The sequence below is a fragment of the Mustela erminea genome, chromosome 6 (assembly GCF_009829155.1).
Source record: "Mustela erminea isolate mMusErm1 chromosome 6, mMusErm1.Pri, whole genome shotgun sequence".
NCBI lineage: Eukaryota > Metazoa > Chordata > Mammalia > Carnivora > Mustelidae > Mustela > Mustela erminea.
The window spans coordinates 24,869,746-24,887,742 of NC_045619.1; the positions used below are offsets into that span (position 1 = coordinate 24,869,746).

The following is a 17,997-nucleotide window of genomic DNA, read 5'->3' on the forward strand; positions in this document are numbered from 1 at the left end:
GGTGCAGCTTTGACTTACTGTGATTTGAATCCCTTCAAAAAGGAAACAAAATCCTCAAAAAAATATCTTCCAGTGTTTGTCTTTTCCTTAGGAGCCAGACACTGGCTATTTACATTTGAAACAGTTCTCAATATTCTTTTCACCTTTTTAATTTAAACTGACACTTCTGAGGGTTAGTGAATCTGGATACAAAATAGAATTAACAAAGATAAACGTTTGCTTTTTTTCAGGTAGCAGAGCAGAAAAGATAGCTATTTTGCTGAAAAGTATTATCCCAGAGCACCCCCTGATGGCAAAATGCACTAATGGAAGTGTTTCTCTGGGAAAAGTAAAAAAGTGTTTCAAATCTTCAATATAAAGAGGTAAATATTGCTTTTCTCGACTCTTAAGATCTTTTCTTCATTTTTCTTTCTTATTTTTACCTTTTTTTAAACGTAAATTCTGCACCTATCATGAGGCTTGAACTCACAACCCCAAGTTCAAGTCATATGTTCCACCAACTGAGCTAGCAGGTCCTCTTCTCTTTATTTTTGATGGGAAATTAGAAATCATCTTGACACTCAAAAAAACAGTCGCAGTTTACTTTGTAGGTAAATTTATTTACTACTTTAAAAATAATTTCTTTCGGGATGCCTTATGAATAAAGTCAGTTAGGGGTGCCTGTGTGACTCAGTAGGTTAAAGCCTCTGCCTTCGACTCAGGTCATGATCCCACCGTTCACGAGCCCAGCATTGGGCTCTCCGCTGGGCAGGGAGCCTGCTTCTTCCTCTCTCTCTGCCTGCCTGTGATCTCTGTCTGACAAATACATAAATAAAATCTTTAAAAAAAAAAAAAAAAAGAATAAAGTCAGTTACAACTCTGCCTTCACTCAGGTCATGATCTCAAAGTCCTGGGATTGAACCCTACATCAAGTTCCCTGCTAGGTGGGGAGCCTGCCTCCCCCTTCTCGTGCTTTCCCTCTCTCTTTCTCAAATAAACAAAAATCTTCATTAAAAAAATAATTTCTTTCATGCTAGAAGAACATGGAATCCTATACTTTAGATTCACCCAATCATGGCAAACCTAAACACAGTTTTTATACTCCTGTTGAACTTAATTCTCAAATGGCTTTCTTCTACTACCAGCTAAACTTGAAGTATTTTGTCAATTGTCATCCTTCATTAAACCATGCATACCACTAACCTCTGAATTCTTCTCGGATTGCAACTTTATAGCCCATATATGTTATGAGGACCATATGAGCTGCTATTTACGAAAAAGAAGCATTAAGCCTTATTGTTAAGCTCATGAATGGTCACAGATGTAAACATGGTTCATTGGGAGGGTTTCAATGCAACTAGAAAGATAAGCAATGAGATGATAATTCTGTAGGCAGGCAAATGTTTATAATAATTTAGCACAAACAGAAATTCACACACAGGGTGCCTGGGTGGCTCTGTCAGTAGGGTGTCTGTCTTTAGCTAGGGTTGTAATCCCAGGCTCCTGGGATTGAGCCCCACATTGAGCTCCCTACTCAGCAAGGAGCCTGGTTCTCCATCTCCCTCTGCCTGCTTCTCCCCCTGCTTGTGCTCTTTCTCTTTGTCAATAAATAAATAAAATCTTAAAAAAAAAGAAATTCACATATAACTTGTTTTTTCTAACCATTATTTAGGTTTTTCAAATTTTCTATATGTATTGAGTATACACCTCTGTTTTCTTGATTTAAACTTTAGAAAAAGGCATTCAAATTTAAATGTATGATAGAATTTGGTTTAACAGAATTTTTAAATGCTAATCAAAAGAATATTACATATTGACTTTCCCTATTCCTTTGAAAAAAAATTCTCATTATTAATATACAACTACTTTATCCTGAGGGCATTATATAAACCCCATTGTAACAGTGTCCCCAAAAGGGCAGACCTAACTAAGGGAGCCTGAGTCCTATAGAGTTAGATGAGACCTGGGACCAAAGCCAGGGGGTAGTGACTTGAGAAATAGGCTCACAGGTACAAGACTAAGTACCAGGTTAGAAAGGTCAAGGGAAGGAGGGGTTATTATTATTAGACAAAAGGCCCAAACCAAATGTCCAAATCAGCTATTTCCTAGTATAAGAGTGGGCCAGCTGCTGCCATGGTTTGGGTCTTTGTGGACAGAGTTGGGGCAGGGTATCTTCCTTAAAACCTCCAAGAGTGGGTACTTGCTAAAAACAACAACAACAAAAAAAAAAGTGGGTACTTGCTGAGAGTTAAGTCCAAGTAAATGTTCCTGAAGAGCTCCAAGTAGCAAGTAGGGTAACCAAGATCAGTGCAGGTCCAGTGGGCAGGAAGCATAATCCAGGGCCAGTAAAGGAGCCAGGTTAGATCCTGGGCAATGACTGTACATGGGACTTGCCCTTTTTTTGGTTGTTGAGAAGGGCTAGTTAAAAGGTATAGCATGAGAGTGAGAGAGACAGAGACGAGAGGATGTTTTGCTCTAAGCTAGAACTTTTTTTTTTTTAAGATTTTATTTATTTATTTGAGAGAGAGACAGGGAGAGAGAGCATGAGTGAGGAGAAGGGCAGAGAGACAAGCAGACTCCCCATGGTGCTGGGAGCCCGATGCGGGACTCAATATCGGGACTCCGGGATCATGACCTGAGCCGAAGGCAGTCGTCCAACCAACTGAGCCACCCAGGCATCCCTAAGCTAGAACTTTTAAAAAATGTTCACTTCCTTTTCTTCCTCCCAATAAAAATTCCCAGGACTCAAAACAGAACATAAAGCTTTCTGCCCATGGACACCCCTGATTAAGCATCATTGAATTCTCCCCTCCAACCAGGGCCATGTCTAAGTCAGAGTGTCCCATGTGGTCATGAGAGATCCAAACACCAAGCATTCCAGAGGTTTTGGAGTTGTCACATATGCCACTGTGGAGGAGGTGGATGAAGCCATGAACGCAAGGCCACCCAAGGCATATGGAACATCTGTGGAACCAAAGACAGCTGCCTCATGAGAAGATTCTCAAAGACATGGTGCCCACTTGGCTGTGAAAAAGATTTTTGTCAGTGGTGTTAAAGAAAACACTGAAGAACATCATCTAAGAGATGATTTTGAACAATATAGGAAAACTGAAGTGACTGACATCATGACTGACTGAGGCAGTGGCGACGAGAGGCTTTGCTTTTATAACACTTGATGACCATGACTCTGTACACAAGACTGTCATTCAGAAATACCACACTGTGAATGTCAACAACTGTGAAGTAAGGAGAGCACTATCTAAGCAAAAGGTGGAAAGTGCCTCATCCAGCCAAAGAAGTCGAAGTAGTTCTGGCAAATTTGGTGGTGGTCATGCAGGTGGTTTTGGTGGGAATGACTACTTTGGTCATAGAGGACACTTCAGTGGTGAGGGGGCTTTGCTGGGAGTCGAGGTGGTGGTGGATATGGTGGCAGTGGGGATGGCTATAATGGATTTGGTAATGTTAGACGCAACTCTGGAGGTGGTGGATGCTAGAATGATTTTGGCAGTTACAATAATCGATCTTCAAAATCTGGACCCATGAGAGGAGGATATTTTGGAGGCTAAAGCTCCGGTCGCTAGGGTGGTGGAGGCCAACATTTGCCAAACCATGAAACCAAGGTGGCTACAGTGGTTCCAGCAGCAGCAGTAGCAACAGCAGTGGCAGAAGGTTTTTAACGACTGCCAGGAAACAAAGCTGAGCAGGAAAAGAGAGCCAGAGAAGTGACAGGGAAGCTACAGGTTACAACAGGTTTATGATCTCAGCCAAACACAGTGGTGGCAGAGCCAAGCTGCCACAAAGAAGACATGTTTTAGACAATACTCACGCATATGGACAAAAAACTTGAGGACTATTTGTGATTGATTATATAACAGGTTATTTTAGTTTCCATTCCGTGGAAGATGTAAAGCACTCCAAGAAATGGTTTTAATGTAATTTTTTGGTTTGGGGGTTTACTTTTTTGCTCCCCTGCTGCCAATTGCTAAATGTAATAGTCTGATCATGGTGCTTAATAAATATATCTTTAAAAAGAAGAAGAAGAAGAATGAGGAGGAGGAGGAAGAGGAGGAGGAGGAGGAGGAGGAGGAAAAGAACATAAAATGTGGAATATGTCTTCCCTCACTTTGCCTAAAGGTCTATCATGACTTCCTATCATTCTTACTCTGTGTTATTCAAAGACACAACATTCTTTTTTCTAAAATCAATCCAGTGAGTTGGTCTTAATTCATTGTTCATAATCTGATCCAGGGAATTTTTGCAGCCACTTTTATGAATGATACATCTTGCTTCATCTGTAAGTATCTCCCTCACCTGTCCCAGGCTTGGCATTGAAGCTTACCCAGCACTGAACCAACTTCCTGGCAATAGGCAGCTGAATAGCTCATCTAATTTAAATGGCCTATCCCTCCAACAGCTGTTATTTCCAGAATTTCCTGGAAACTACTAGGAAAGTCCACTAGAGGTCACTTTACTGCCACATGCAATGGATGGGGACTCTCAGAGCTTCATTTCCCCTAAAAACGTTATGAAACTACAGTGTTGATGATGTTCAAAGTTCTAAGAAAATATGATAGCAACTTGGGAATTAATATGTCATAGTACAAAGTGCTCCCAGAATTTCAAACACATGAGGCTAAAAGTGCTTAATGGAAATGATGAAAACTTGAGAGATCAGTCCCTTGCCACATTCTCCACTTCCTCCTTCACACGGGACCAGAACCCCTATGACTCCAGAAGGACACTAGAGCAGGCAGGGTTCCTAATTTGGAGACTTTACCTTCATGGGTATCAGGTCTGTGAAACTCTGAAAAGTGTGTGTTTTGAAGACAGAAAGATCTTCAGAAGAGGTTTAAGAGATGAGAGACTCAGAAACACGGGAAGGGCTGTTTTTTGGTTTTTGTCCCCCCCCCCCCCAACTCTTTCCTGTCACCAAAGAGAAATTTGGACTCCGAAACCCTCTCCAACACTAAGATTTTTCTCAGCCAGCCAGAGACAGATCAAGGAATTGATGTTTCAGCCCCTGTTCTTTAGAAAGGGCCTGAATGACAGCAACTGAAAGGCTAGCAAAACCTCAGCATTCACCACCAAACTAAAAGGTACAGAATAAATGATAATTGTCGCTAAGGCAGAATTCAGCCTAAAAACAAAAGGAAGATAACATGAGAATGGCTCACCAGGACCTGAAACCCCAGGCACTAGGGACAAATGGGGATCATTGACATAGAAAAAGGGGTGGAAACCCCAGTGTGATGCAGATTTGTTTGAAGTGGAGTGACCAGCTCCTCTATAGGGGAGTCCCCACAGGCCAGCTCACCCCTCCCCCACAGCCCTGCGTGAGCTCATAATACCTAGCCTTCTGATGGCAGCTGCCTCTTTAGGAACTTAAACTGACCAAAATGGAAAGCTTTGGATGAGTGGAGCTGGAGTCTGCCATCGGTGTAAAGTCGGAGCATTCAGAAAGTTCTGAAGTGTGGACAGGTGAGCCTGAGAAAAAAGAGAATTCGGAGAACTGTGATTGATTTCTGTCCTTTTAGGGTAGAAGATTTGGGATTTGATGTATATTTAAACCATCTCTGCGGAGTTTGGAGTTTGGAGTGTTTTGGAAAACAAAAGCCTTTCATTTTGACTATTATTCCTGATCATACCCATCAATTAACTTTGACTTTATTGTTAAGATATCTAGCAAAAAGCCTGCCCATGTGAGGATGGTGCTAGGTATCCCTGTACCTACATTCGTCCCTAATCCTCTGGGGAAATGACTGTATTTTCTTGTCTCAGCACTGGGTTCCATCAGAACTGGCCAGTCTTATGGAAAGAACTGGGTTCTATACTATGTCTTAAAAGCAATCAAACTGGAAATCTTAGAGTGGAATCATCTCACAGTAGAGGCACAGTCCAATTTTGGAGCAAGTTGCCATTCATACAGTCCTAAAAACATCAACAGTTTTTTTTTTTTTTTTTTTTTTTTTCAACAGGTTCTTTTTAAATCCAAGGATCAAACAGGCACCCTTGTCTGCAAGCACACTGGGGGAAAAAAAAAATAGAGCCAAATTTATACTTTCAAGCCAATAACATCCACTATACTATACAAGCAAGTAGAAACAAGACCAAAAGACTATAAGACTGACTCCAGCTCCAAAACAAGTTCTGTGACCTCAGGTCTCTTACCTTCTTGCTACCACAAGATACTCCATTTGATCAGACAGCATATTGCAGTGAAAAGTCCAAGGATTCTTGTGAAAAGGCCAGGAATTAATCTCTTGGAGCCTCTGAGATCTAAATGCCAATGTAGTTTTCTATTTGGGTGATTTTGAAGTTATCTAACTTCAGTTTCCTTATCTGTAAAATGGAAATAATATCTACCTCATAAGGATTAGGGTGTGTATGTGTGTGTGTGTGTGTGTGTGTGTGTGTGTGTGTAATTATCCCGGCCTCCTCTCAGATGACAGCCTAAAACAAAATACAATGTACTATACAGAACGTACTTTGAAACAAAAGTATTGCATAAAGAATGGTAATTTCATAAATCCTTAATGAGATAGAGCACATTGAGGATTCACTTCTGTCAACCACACAATAAAAATAGACTAAACTTGTTTCTGATCTATGAAAATTGCTCTTTCAATCATTTGTAGGACAAATAAGAAGCTACCAGAAGCCTAGTTTCTACTCGACATCGGGAAAAGTTACCAACAGCAGTCCTAAAACAGAAGGGCTGCCTCTGGAAACTGTGAGTTCCTTGTGACTAGGATCACAAGACAAGGGAGGATGATGGGAGAGAAATGAAGAAGGGACCCAGGGATGTCCAGATCAACCACTGGCCTGGACTTTATCAGGTCTCTTCCAAACCTAAAAACTCTTTGCTAGAGAATTACAGAAGCATATTCTATATCAAAACTATCTTCATAGGGCACCTGGATAGTTCAGCAGGTAGAGCAGGTGACTCTTGAGCTCTGAGCAGTGTGTTCAAGCCCCACACTGGGTTTAGAGCTCACTTAGAAACCAAAACCAAAAGCCAACAAAACTAAATAAACCTAAACAACAACAACAACAATAAAAAACTACACTCTTGATCTACTTTCCAATAAGCATCTTTCCCACACTGGTTGCACTAACTGACGAAAAAATGGTCATCCACATTTCCTGCTTCTTTGCAATTATTCCTAAAAACACTCAGTCACGAGAGTTAGAAACCTAGCTCCAGGACACAGTACCTTGAAAAGCAAAAGCTGCAGGAGCGCCTACCTCAGTAGGTGGAGCGTGCAACCCTTGATCTCTTGTTCAAGCCCCAGGTTAGGTGTAGAGATTACTAGCAGTAAGTAAACTTTAAAATATATATATATATATATATATATATTTTTTTTTTTTTTAAAGCAAAAGTTATGGGGCACCTAGGTGACTCACAGTAGAGTGTCTTTAGATACTTTTAGAGTGTCTTTGGTTCAGGTCATGATCCCACATGAAACTCTCTGCTCAGCAGAGAATCTGCTTCTCCCTCTGCTCCTATCCCTATTTATGGTATCTCTTTCTCTCAAATAATTAAATAAAATCTTTTTTTTTTTTAACTCAACTCTTCCATTCTTTTCTTTTTTTTTTTAAGATTTTTATTTATTTATTTGATAGAGATCACAAGTAGGCAGAGAAGCAGGCAAAGAGAGAGGAAGGGAAGCAGGCTCCCCGCTGAGCGGAGAGCACGACGTGGAACTCAATCCCAGGAGCCTGAGATCATGCCCTGGGCTGAATGCAGAGGCTTTAACCCACTGAGCCACCCAGGTGCCCCAAATAAAATCTTTTTAAAAAAATAAAGAAGCCAGGGATCACAGGGCTATGTCCTTACTAGGTCGATAGTAAATTACTGGAGAAAAAAGATAATGAAGAAAAGAAAAATACAGTCATTGTTGTTGTTTTTTAAGATTTTATCAATTTATTTGACAGAGAGTGATCACAAATAGGCAGAGAGGCAGGCAGAGAGAGGGGTAAGCAGACTCCCTGCTGAGCACAGAACCCAATGTGGGACTCCATCCCAGGATCCTGAGATCATGACCTGAGCCGAAGGCAGAGGCTTTAACCCACTGAGCCACCCAGGCGCCCCCATTTGTCCTCATAGTAGATGTATGGCAAACAGGGACTTCTGGCTGCATCAGTCAGAAGAGTATACAATTCTTGATCTCGAGGTTGTGAGTTCATACCCCATGTTCGGTGTAGAGTCTACTAAAAAATGTTAATAAACTTCTAAAAATTTAAAAACAAATCAGTAAATATGTATGACCAACATAACTTTAAACTGAATAGTCCAGAAATTGATTGTTCCCTACTCTATAATAAAGTACAGTGGCTATCAGAGTTGGAAATCATCAATTGGGGGTGCCTGGGTGGCTCAGTCATTAGGCATCTGCCTTCAGCTCAGGTCCTGAGATAGAATCCCGTGTAGGGCTTCCTGCTGGGTAGGAGGCCGGCTTCTCCCACTCCCCCTGCTTGTATTCTCTCTCTGTGTCAAATAAAATCTTTACAAAAAGAAAGAAAGAAAGAAAGCAAGAAAGCAAGAAATCATCAACTGCTACCACCCAATCTAGTACTTTTTAAAAAATATTTATTTACTTATTTAGATTGTATTTATTTATTTGAGAGAGAGAGTGCAAGTGAGAGAGCACTAGCAGGGGGAGCAACAGAGAGGGACACGGAGAAGCAGACTCCCTGCTCAGCAGGGACCCCCACACAGAGCTTGATCCTCCAGGACCCTGGGATCATAACCCAAGCTGAAGGCAGATGTTTAACTGACTGAGTCACCTAGGCTCCCCTAGTACTTTTTTCTTTTTTTAAGATTTTGTTTTTAAGTAATCTCTATACCCAATGTGGGGCTCAAATTTACAATCCTGAGATAACTTACAATCCTGAAATTAAGAGTGGCATACTCTACTGACTAAGCCAGCCAGGCACCCCTCTAACCTAGTACTTCCAACTGTGTAGTTCGTTCTTACTATAGCTATTGCTATCTGCAGCAATAAAATATGTCACCATAATAATATACTATTACCACCATCAGCAAATACTTACCATTTATCATGTGCCTAAATAATTGGCCATGCCTATTTTACATATATTAATTCATTCAATCCTTAAAACAACTCTGTGAGAATACCTACTATGCAGGGGAAGAAAAAAGAATTTCATCAAGGTCTGTTTTGATTGCAAAATCACTGAAATTTTATTATAATCCATACCCTGAAAATCTTACCTAGTCACACCTACTTTCAGAGTTTTGACACAATAGCATTTCATCGTACTCTAATATCATCTTTTAGATTCATGCTAGATTAGACTTTCAGAAAGACAAAGACTTAAAAAATACAGCTTCATTTGGGAAGGTAGTCCTCTTTGAAAGAGCATAGTTTCTGGCAGAAGGAAACATCAAGTGGGAAGAAATAGAGAAGATGCCTGTCCAACCAGCCCAAATGGCTGAATCACACCCAGTACAAGCACAGCTTCACAAAAACAGGCTGGTAATAAAATACCTCCAATAAGCAAAAAAGAGGAAGTCCAAGGCAGCCCAGTATGCCATCAAGTACTACTGCTCTTCAGCTGACAGAATGATAGAGGGGTCCTTCTTAGATGACAGTTTTGCATATGAGAACTATCCTTATCATTTGGTAAAATCATCATTTGGTGAAACATTTTCTAGTCCAAACCTCATAATCTGGGATAGAACCGTATAACCTGTATATTTCCTTCTGAGGGCTAAAAAGAAAATAAAAGTTCAATTTTCCAAAATGTTCCAGGAAAAGATACCTTTTAATCTCTTTCCTTATCATAATGGCTCCTATAAGTGACTTATAACAGTGAGTTCAAGCCCCACATTAGGGATAGAGTTTACTTAAAAGTAAATAAATAGGGGCACTTTGGGTGGCTCAGTTGGTCAAGCCTCTGCTTTCAGTTCAGGTCATGATCCCAGGGTCCTGGGATCAAGCCCCGAATTGGGCTCTCTGCTCAGTGGGAAGCCTGCTTCTCCCTCTACCACTCCCCTAGCTTGTATTCCCTCACTGTCTCTCTCTTTCTGTCAAATAAATAAGTAGAATCTTTAAAAAGAAAGTAAATAAATAAATAAGATAATAAAAAGTGGGGAAAAGAGAAAGATTCTGCAAAAAAAGCTTGACAAGGAACAACTAATGAGGGAGGAATTAAACTAGGAAAGTGTGGTATTCCTGGGACACAAAAGAAAGTAAATATTTCTAGAAAGAGAAAGTGACCAATTGCATTAATGCCCCTAATGATGAAAACTAAGAATTTACCTCTGTTTATCACAATTCAGAAGTTGGTATTACTAGGTAGTTCTACAAGAGCTACTTCTATGGAATGATAGAGATGAAAGCCTAACTGGGTTAACTTTTAAAGATTATGGGACTACAAAGTGCCTGAGTGGCTCAGTCAGTTAAGGGGCCAACTAGTTTTGGCTCAGGTCATGATGAGAGTCCTGGGATCAAACTCAGGTAGGGCACTGCCCTCAGCAAGGGAGTCTGGTTGTGGGTTCTCTCTCTCCCTCTGCCCCTCCTGCCACTTGGACATTCTCTTTCTCTCTAAAATAAATAAATCTTTTAAAAAAATTAATTAAGGGGTACCTGAGTGGTTTAGTCATTAAGTGGCTGCCTTTGGCTCAGGTCGTGATCCCAGGGCCCTGGGATCAAGCCCTGCATTGGGCTCCCTGCTCATTGGGGAGCCTGCTTCTCCCTTTCCCCCTGCCTGCTGCTTCCCCTATTTGTGCTGTCTCTGTCTGTCTCTGTCAAATAAATAAATAAAATCTTTTAAAAAATTAATCAAAATTTTTTTAAAAAAATAAAATGGGAAGAGAAGGATTAAAGACAGCAAGTTTAGAACATTTTCTCCTTTTTTAAGATTTACTTATTTGAGAGAGAGAGAGCACAGCACATGGGTGAGAGAGAGAGAGAGAGAGAATCTCAAGCCGACTCCCCACCGAGTGAGGAGGTTGACACGGGGTTTGATCTCACAACCTGAGATCATGACCTGAGTCGAAATCAAGAGTTGGACTCTTAAACCACTGAGTCACCCAGTCATCCCGCATGTGTACTTGTTTTAGCAAGTTCCTTCTCAGTCTTCAAGAGTCTTTGTTAATGTCCATTCCTTGTCAAGTCTTCCCCCTCACCATCTTCATCATTCTCCCACCCTACACCCTGTCCATTGTACTCCACAGCACTATGTAAATGCCTCTCTTGGGACACTACATTAAATTTACCTCCAAGTAATAATGACAATCTGTAAGGGAAGGGGTTACCGTAGCTTATGTTTGTGTTCCCAGAGTACCACAAAGCACCCGGAACATAGAAAATACTCAATAAATCTCAATGGATGGAAGGAATGATAATAAGTCAGCGAATGAATGAAATGGAAAAGCAAAAACAGAACTAAAGGTTAGGAATAAAAATAATAATGAGGGAGTACCTGGCTGGCTCAGACCAAAGAGCATGTGACTCTTGATCTCAGGGTAATGAGTTTGAACCTCATGTTGAGTACAGAGATGACTAAAATAAACAAAAAAATAAAAAAATACTTTTTTAAAAGGCAATGAATTTTCAATAAGAAATTCCCTTATTTAGTCGTACCGCTTCATTTTACAGAAGAGAATAAACAAACGTCTGTTTGGTTTTTTTAGACAATGACTAGTCTAAACAAGTTACTATCAGGGCACCTGGATGGCTCAGTTGGTAAAGTATATGATTCTTGATGTTGTGGTCCTGACTTTGAGCCCCATGTTGGGCATGGAAACTACTTTATTTTTTTTTCTTTATTTTTAAAAATTCTTATTTATTTATTTTTTTAATTTTTTTTTATTTATTTGACAGAGATCACAAGTAGGCAGAGACACAGGCAGAGAGAGAGAGGGGAAAGCAGGCTCCCTGCTGAGCAGAGAGCCTGATGCGGGGCTCGATCCCAGGACCCTGAGATCATGACCTGAGCCGAAAACAGAGGCTTAATCCACTGAGCGACCTAGATGCCTCCATGGAACCTACTTTAAAAAAGAAACAACTAGTTACTGTCAGAAGCAGGGCTATAAAGTAACGGGTTTTTTTTAGCCTTAACCACATCCCTGATCTTTTCTCATTATTATAACTTTGATCACATTGTATTGCCTGTCTTCCCCATCACACTGAACTCCTGGAAGGCAGTAGTGATGTCTTATCTCTAATCCATCCCTTGATTATAAATGATGAAATTAATGGACATAGCCCATGGTGCCAAAGAAATAACCTCAAAAATCAGTTATATGGGGGCACCTGGGTGGCTCAGTGGGTTAAAGCCTCTGCCTTCAGCTCAGGTCATGATCCCAGGGTCCTGGGATCAAGCCCCACATCGGGCTCTCTGCTCAGCAGGGAGCCTGCTTCCTCCTCTCTCTGACTGCCTCTCTCCCTACTTGTAATCTCTGTCTGTCAAATAAATAAATAAAATACTAAAAAAAAAAATCAGTTATATGAGCTTGCAATCTTCTTTAACACCATTTGTCTGTACTAATTTCTACACTGCCAGAGATAAGTGAATGAGTTTTAGTGAAACAGTGAAACAACCCTGAGCTTTAAAAACCAAACACACATGAGTTTAAGTTCCAGTTCTGAAATTTACTGTGATATTAGGCAAACTATTTCAAAATTTCAGAGCTCAGTAACCTTATCTGAAGCCCAGATCAGAAAGGCCAGGAAGACAGGCAATAAAGTCCATCCTGCAAACTAACATAATACAAGTGTTCAATTAGATGGTAGTCATTTTATTATTTTTCAATTTTTTGAAAGTTTTATTTTCAAGAACAATTTTTTAAATTAGCATATAATGTATTATTAGCCCAAGGGGTACATTGGTTTACACACTTCACAGCACTCACCATAGCACATACCTTCCCCAATGTCCATAGGTAGTTATTTTATTGTTGTCATTATTAATTAACAAATTATCTAATTAATTCATTAAAAAATGGGGCATTTTTTTAAACTCCCCTTTGCATATCAGTATCTCACCTGTCCCTTACACCATTTCCAGAGATTTCTCCAGAAATTTTCAGGATGATAAGCACCTTTAACTGACTTTACATGAAACTAAGTGGCCCATGCACAACTTGAAGCATTGGATTATAAATTCTATCTTGTGCTATTCTCTAATTTTTTATTATATGCATATCTCATTTTTCTCATCAAATTGTCAACTTTTGACCATGCAGTAGGGTGGCACAGAGAGAAAAGCAGCAGGGACACCAGCACAGAGGCTAATTATAATGGCTCTAACAAGGGATGAGAATGAGAGCTGGGGCAGTAGCAATGGAAAAAGAAATGCGTCTCAGAGACACTTTCATCATAGAACGGGCAAGACTGGGCCCCGATTCAGTGTGATGGATAATGCTAGCGTAGAGAGTAAAAAAAATGATCCTAAGGTACCTAAAATAAATGATTGACTAAATGATGGTTCTATTATCTAAAATAAGGAGTAAAAATAAAAAGAAGAGATTGGAGACAAGGGGCGGTAGGAGGAAGGACAAAATGTATTAAAGGTATGTTAAATTCTCTGCAAGTAGGCAAAAGTGGGCAATGAAAAAAGAGAAAAAAATGTTAAATACTGAAAACTCTTGGTTGGGGATATTTCCTCAGGAAACCAAACAACTTCTGAAATTAAGCTACACAAGACATAAGAGACTGAGGTGGGCTAGGGAGGGTGCAGGAGTTTGGAGAAAGCAGTACAAGCAGTGAGGTCCTGGGAGGCAGAATTAGGCCCAGAGGGTAAATGTTACAAGAAAACAAATTTTTGTTTCCCTTAAGGGAGAATTTTCTAATAACATGAGGTTACTGAATCACCAAGTCTTAGATGGAACAGCTCTGCTCTGGGATCCAGGAAGCTAAGTATCCCTGTATGATTTTGGACCAGTCATTTCACCCCCACACTGTCCCACTTATTATTTGGATGCCAGTGCTTATTAGGATATTTTCTATATCACTGAGTGTGACAGAAGAAACAGATTTGTGACCATCAATGCATTTCACATAAAATGCAGATGGAGTAAATAAAGTTACAGCTCAGGGGTGCCTGGGTGGTTCAGTGGGTTAAAGCCTCTGCCTTCGGCTCAGGTCATGATCCTGGGGTCCTGGGATCGAGACCCGCATCGGGCTCTCCGCTTGGCAGGGAGCCTGCTTCCTCCTCTCTCTGCCGGCCTCTCTACCTACTTGTGATCTCTGTCAAATAAATTAATAAAATATTTTTTAAAAATAAAGTTATAGCTCAGATAAGGAAGACGAGTAAAGCCTTAATTATGAACCAGCTGATCCCCCACCCATTCTTACAATGAGTAGTTTAGAAAGCAGATGCATTTCTGTTTCTTCTTTGAGACCGTCTTTTCTTTTGTTTTTCATTCCATTCCAATGAGTTTACCTATCAGTGAATAAATTATAGTGGAAGCACTTCTATAACTTATGATAGAACAACATCTCAATCAATTTGGACACCTTGAAATATATGTCAAATTAGCTTAGCAAGGCAAGAAACTAACAGGAGATAAACTGTAGGTAAAGTTCTCTAAACCAATTTTTCTCATTACACCTATACAAATTCTGCTTGGAGATTCTAACACACTACATTCCGGCTGATTTCGACAGTCAGGCTTAAGTACATTTTTTTCACAAGCAGACAAGTTGAGGGGTTGGAGGTGTCTTAGTAACTATTTCTCAAAAGAAATCATTTCCATGGTATCTATAAGGTACACTGTAAAGAACAATGGTTGGTCATAAGAAAACTTGGTTTCGCTCTTTTTAAAAAATATTTTATTTATTTGAGAGAGAGAGAGAGAGCAAGCACAAGCAGGGTGAAGGGGAGAGGGAGAAGCAGACTCCCTACTGAACAGGGAGCCCAACGTGGGACTTGATCCCAGGACTCTGGATCATGAGCCAAAGACAGATACTTAACTGACTAAGCTACCCAGGCACCCAAGAAGAACTGTTTTCAAATCCCAGGTCTGATGAATTCTGTGTGGCTTCAAACAAGTCACTTAATACCTTAATTTCCTAAGCTATGTATTAATAAGGATGAATAAAGATAATGTATGTGAAAATATTTTAAGGTATAAATTGTTCTGCAGTGAAAGGCTTTATAACTAATTTATACCTTCTCCTTTCCTCAGTCTATATATATATAGAAATGAGGTCCTTTTTTTTTTTCTTAAGATTTTATTTATTTATTTGACAGAGAGAGCGAGACAGCAAGAGAGGGAACAAAAGCAGGGGAAGTGGGAGAGGGAGAAGCAGGCTTCTCGTTGAGCAGGGAGCCTGATGCAGGGCTCTATGCCAGGGAACTGGGATCATGACCTGAGCCAAAGGCAGACATTTAACCGACTGAGCTACCCACACGCCCCTAGAAATGAGATCCTTATATATCTTTGAGGTAACTCATAATCCTCTCCTCCATCAGATTTGTTAATCAAGTTACTGAAAGTATGTTGGTAGATTTAGTGACAAAACCTGCTAAAAGAAGAAAGCCAAATGCCTCTGAAAAAGGCAAAGGTATCTTAACTGACAAAATCAAAGACTATACATACATTTAATGTATTTGTAAGACAGATACTCTGTCTTTATTATTTTTCAAATCTGTCAGTTGAATAACAAAAGTAGTGGTATAATATACTCAAGAGGTTTAATATTACATTAATCAAAGATGACAGCCATGAAAACCATTTATTGTTGTATCTGAACCACTAATTTCAGATGAAATCTAAAACACTCAAGTCCCAATTGTTAACACTGACATGCCAACAAAAACAATTAAGGAAATCTTTTTAGCTAGTTTATACTGTTAGGCATTTACTTGAGAAAACAAAATATGTATGAACTAATGCATCTAAATCCTACCGTATCACTATAAAGGCTTCAATAAAATCTACTCGGTCAAAAGTTGAACAAATTATACTACATGGCTTAGTTTAAAATCTATGTTGTCATCCATCAAATTCTGGTAACTATACAATTTAGAGTATGTGGTTAAAACACTGCCTAGACAAAGTGACTCCAAAGTTGCATTTCCATTCCTAAAGGAGTCAGTTCACCTGAAAAGAAGGGGGAAAACAAATAGCCTGTCACAACTTGCTATGTATCCAACTTCTCTCATTTTGGTGAAAACTGAGTTCAAAGGACCCTGAGATCACAATCTGAGCCAAAGGCAGAGGCCCAACCCACTGAGCCACCCAGGCACCCCTAACCCATAAAATGTTCTATTAGTGGCTGACAATACATAAAATCATTCAGGTTATAATGGTACAAAGAATACTAATGATGAATTAAGAAATGGTAAGTAAAAAAAAAAAAGAAAGAAAGAAACTAAGTAAAGTGGGCAGGGGGAGGCAAGACATATGTCTAAATAGGAGACTGAAGGAAACTGAGTTTTTAAATGATTGTGATGAAAATGGTTTCATGGCAACTATTTCTATGCCACTGAGATCTACTGATCCAAGCTTTTTGATGTTATAAGGGAGAAGAGAAATAAAGTCGTTGAGACAAGGCAATTTCTTTCAGGATGTGGAAAACTGCATGTTTAAAAGCAGAGGTTTAGGAGCCAGTGAAAAGGAAGAGAACAAAGAAATGGAAGAAGCAGAAAAGCTTAGCAACCAAGTACCTTATGTAGTAAGATATGATTCAACAATAATAACAGCAGCTAACATTTACTGGGAACTATTATCATTTAAAAATTTTGTCACATCTCTGTGTTACATACAGTAGCATCTAAAAGGAATAACACAATTCTGATTTTTACTGGTGTCAGTAAAATAATTTGTAAATTACACAGAAAGATTATCCACTTTTTTAAAAAAAGGTATACTTTATTCCTGTTGTTATTTTAAAGATATTTATTTATTTGAGAGAGAGAGAGAGAATGAGCAGGGGGAAAGACGGAGAAGCGACCCCCTGCTGAGCAGGGAGACTTCCATGGGCTCCATCCCAGGATTCCGGAATCATGACCTGAGATGAAAACAGCCGCTTAACTGACGAGCCAACCACGCACCCCTCCACCTTTTGTACTTAAGTTTTACTTTGAATTCATGTAGTACTTCTCAGTTTACAATAGCATTCACATAATCCTCAAAACAACAATGTGAATTCTGCTGAGTCAGTTTTGTAATTTTCAGAGAAAGTAATTGAGATGCATGAAGGTTAAATGACTTGCAAAAAAGGTTCTTTTTATTCTTAGGCCCAGAGCTGACTATGAAGAAATAATTCTTAACATTTTGAGAGATATTTAAAGTGTTGGACTTCTTAACTAGCGCTCATCTTAAGATAAAATGTTTTTCGTTCATTCAGAGTCCCTCTATTTCCCCCAAACACCCAGTGAGTACCCTGATGCTGTTCTACTCTTGATCAGACCTCTGAGGCAACATAATATCTATGAGTGTTTCTCATTTTCCCCTGCCAGTCCCCAAGTTTAAAAAGCTATTTCCCATTATCTTCAGAACACTATTGATTTATCTAATCCACGGATTTGCATTAAGATAGTAAAACTGATCAGAGCTTGGAGTGCCTAGCTAGCTCAGTCAGGGAGCATGCAACTCTTGATCTCGGGGTCGTGATTTCAGGCCCCATGTTTGATATGGATCTTGCTTAGAAAAAAAAAAACTGATATAAGCTGAACAAACTGATATAAGCTGAACAAAATCTCAGGTTTGCATTTTAACCTTAATTGTTAAATTATGTTAATAAAATGGGTATTTCTGACCCTCAAAATAGAGCCGAGGAAGTTTGGTTTTCCCTGGCATCCCATTATACCAACACATCAAACGCATATTTTATAGGACTTTTTTGTAGGAATAACCCTAATCTTCATTACAGGTACATCAGTAGTAAGCAAAAAGGGAGAAAATTATTCACAATGACACTAGTCAAATTATAATTCTTTTGCCCAGTTTAATCTGATGATTAGCTAATGACAATATTAAGCCAGTTTTGGCTTAATTCAGTAAAATGTTATAAGCATAAGCAAAAAAGTTAAATGTTT

General features: G+C 39.5%; 1 protein-coding gene across 3 annotated transcripts in view; it reads left to right on the top strand.

The window, feature by feature from the left end:
* The first annotated feature begins 5,276 nt into the window (after positions 1-5,276).
* USP44 (ubiquitin specific peptidase 44) overlaps positions 5,277-17,997 on the top strand; it is a 46,822-nt gene continuing 34,101 nt past the window's right edge. The window contains exons 1-2 of one of the 3 annotated variants that reach the window (XM_032346724.1): positions 5,277-5,457; positions 6,615-6,709. The gene's annotated coding sequence lies outside the window, so the exon portion shown is untranslated. Of the gene's footprint in view, positions 5,458-6,614; positions 6,710-6,748; positions 6,816-17,997 lie in introns of those variants that run through there. The other 2 variants (XM_032346729.1, XM_032346732.1) reach the window with 2 other exon arrangements.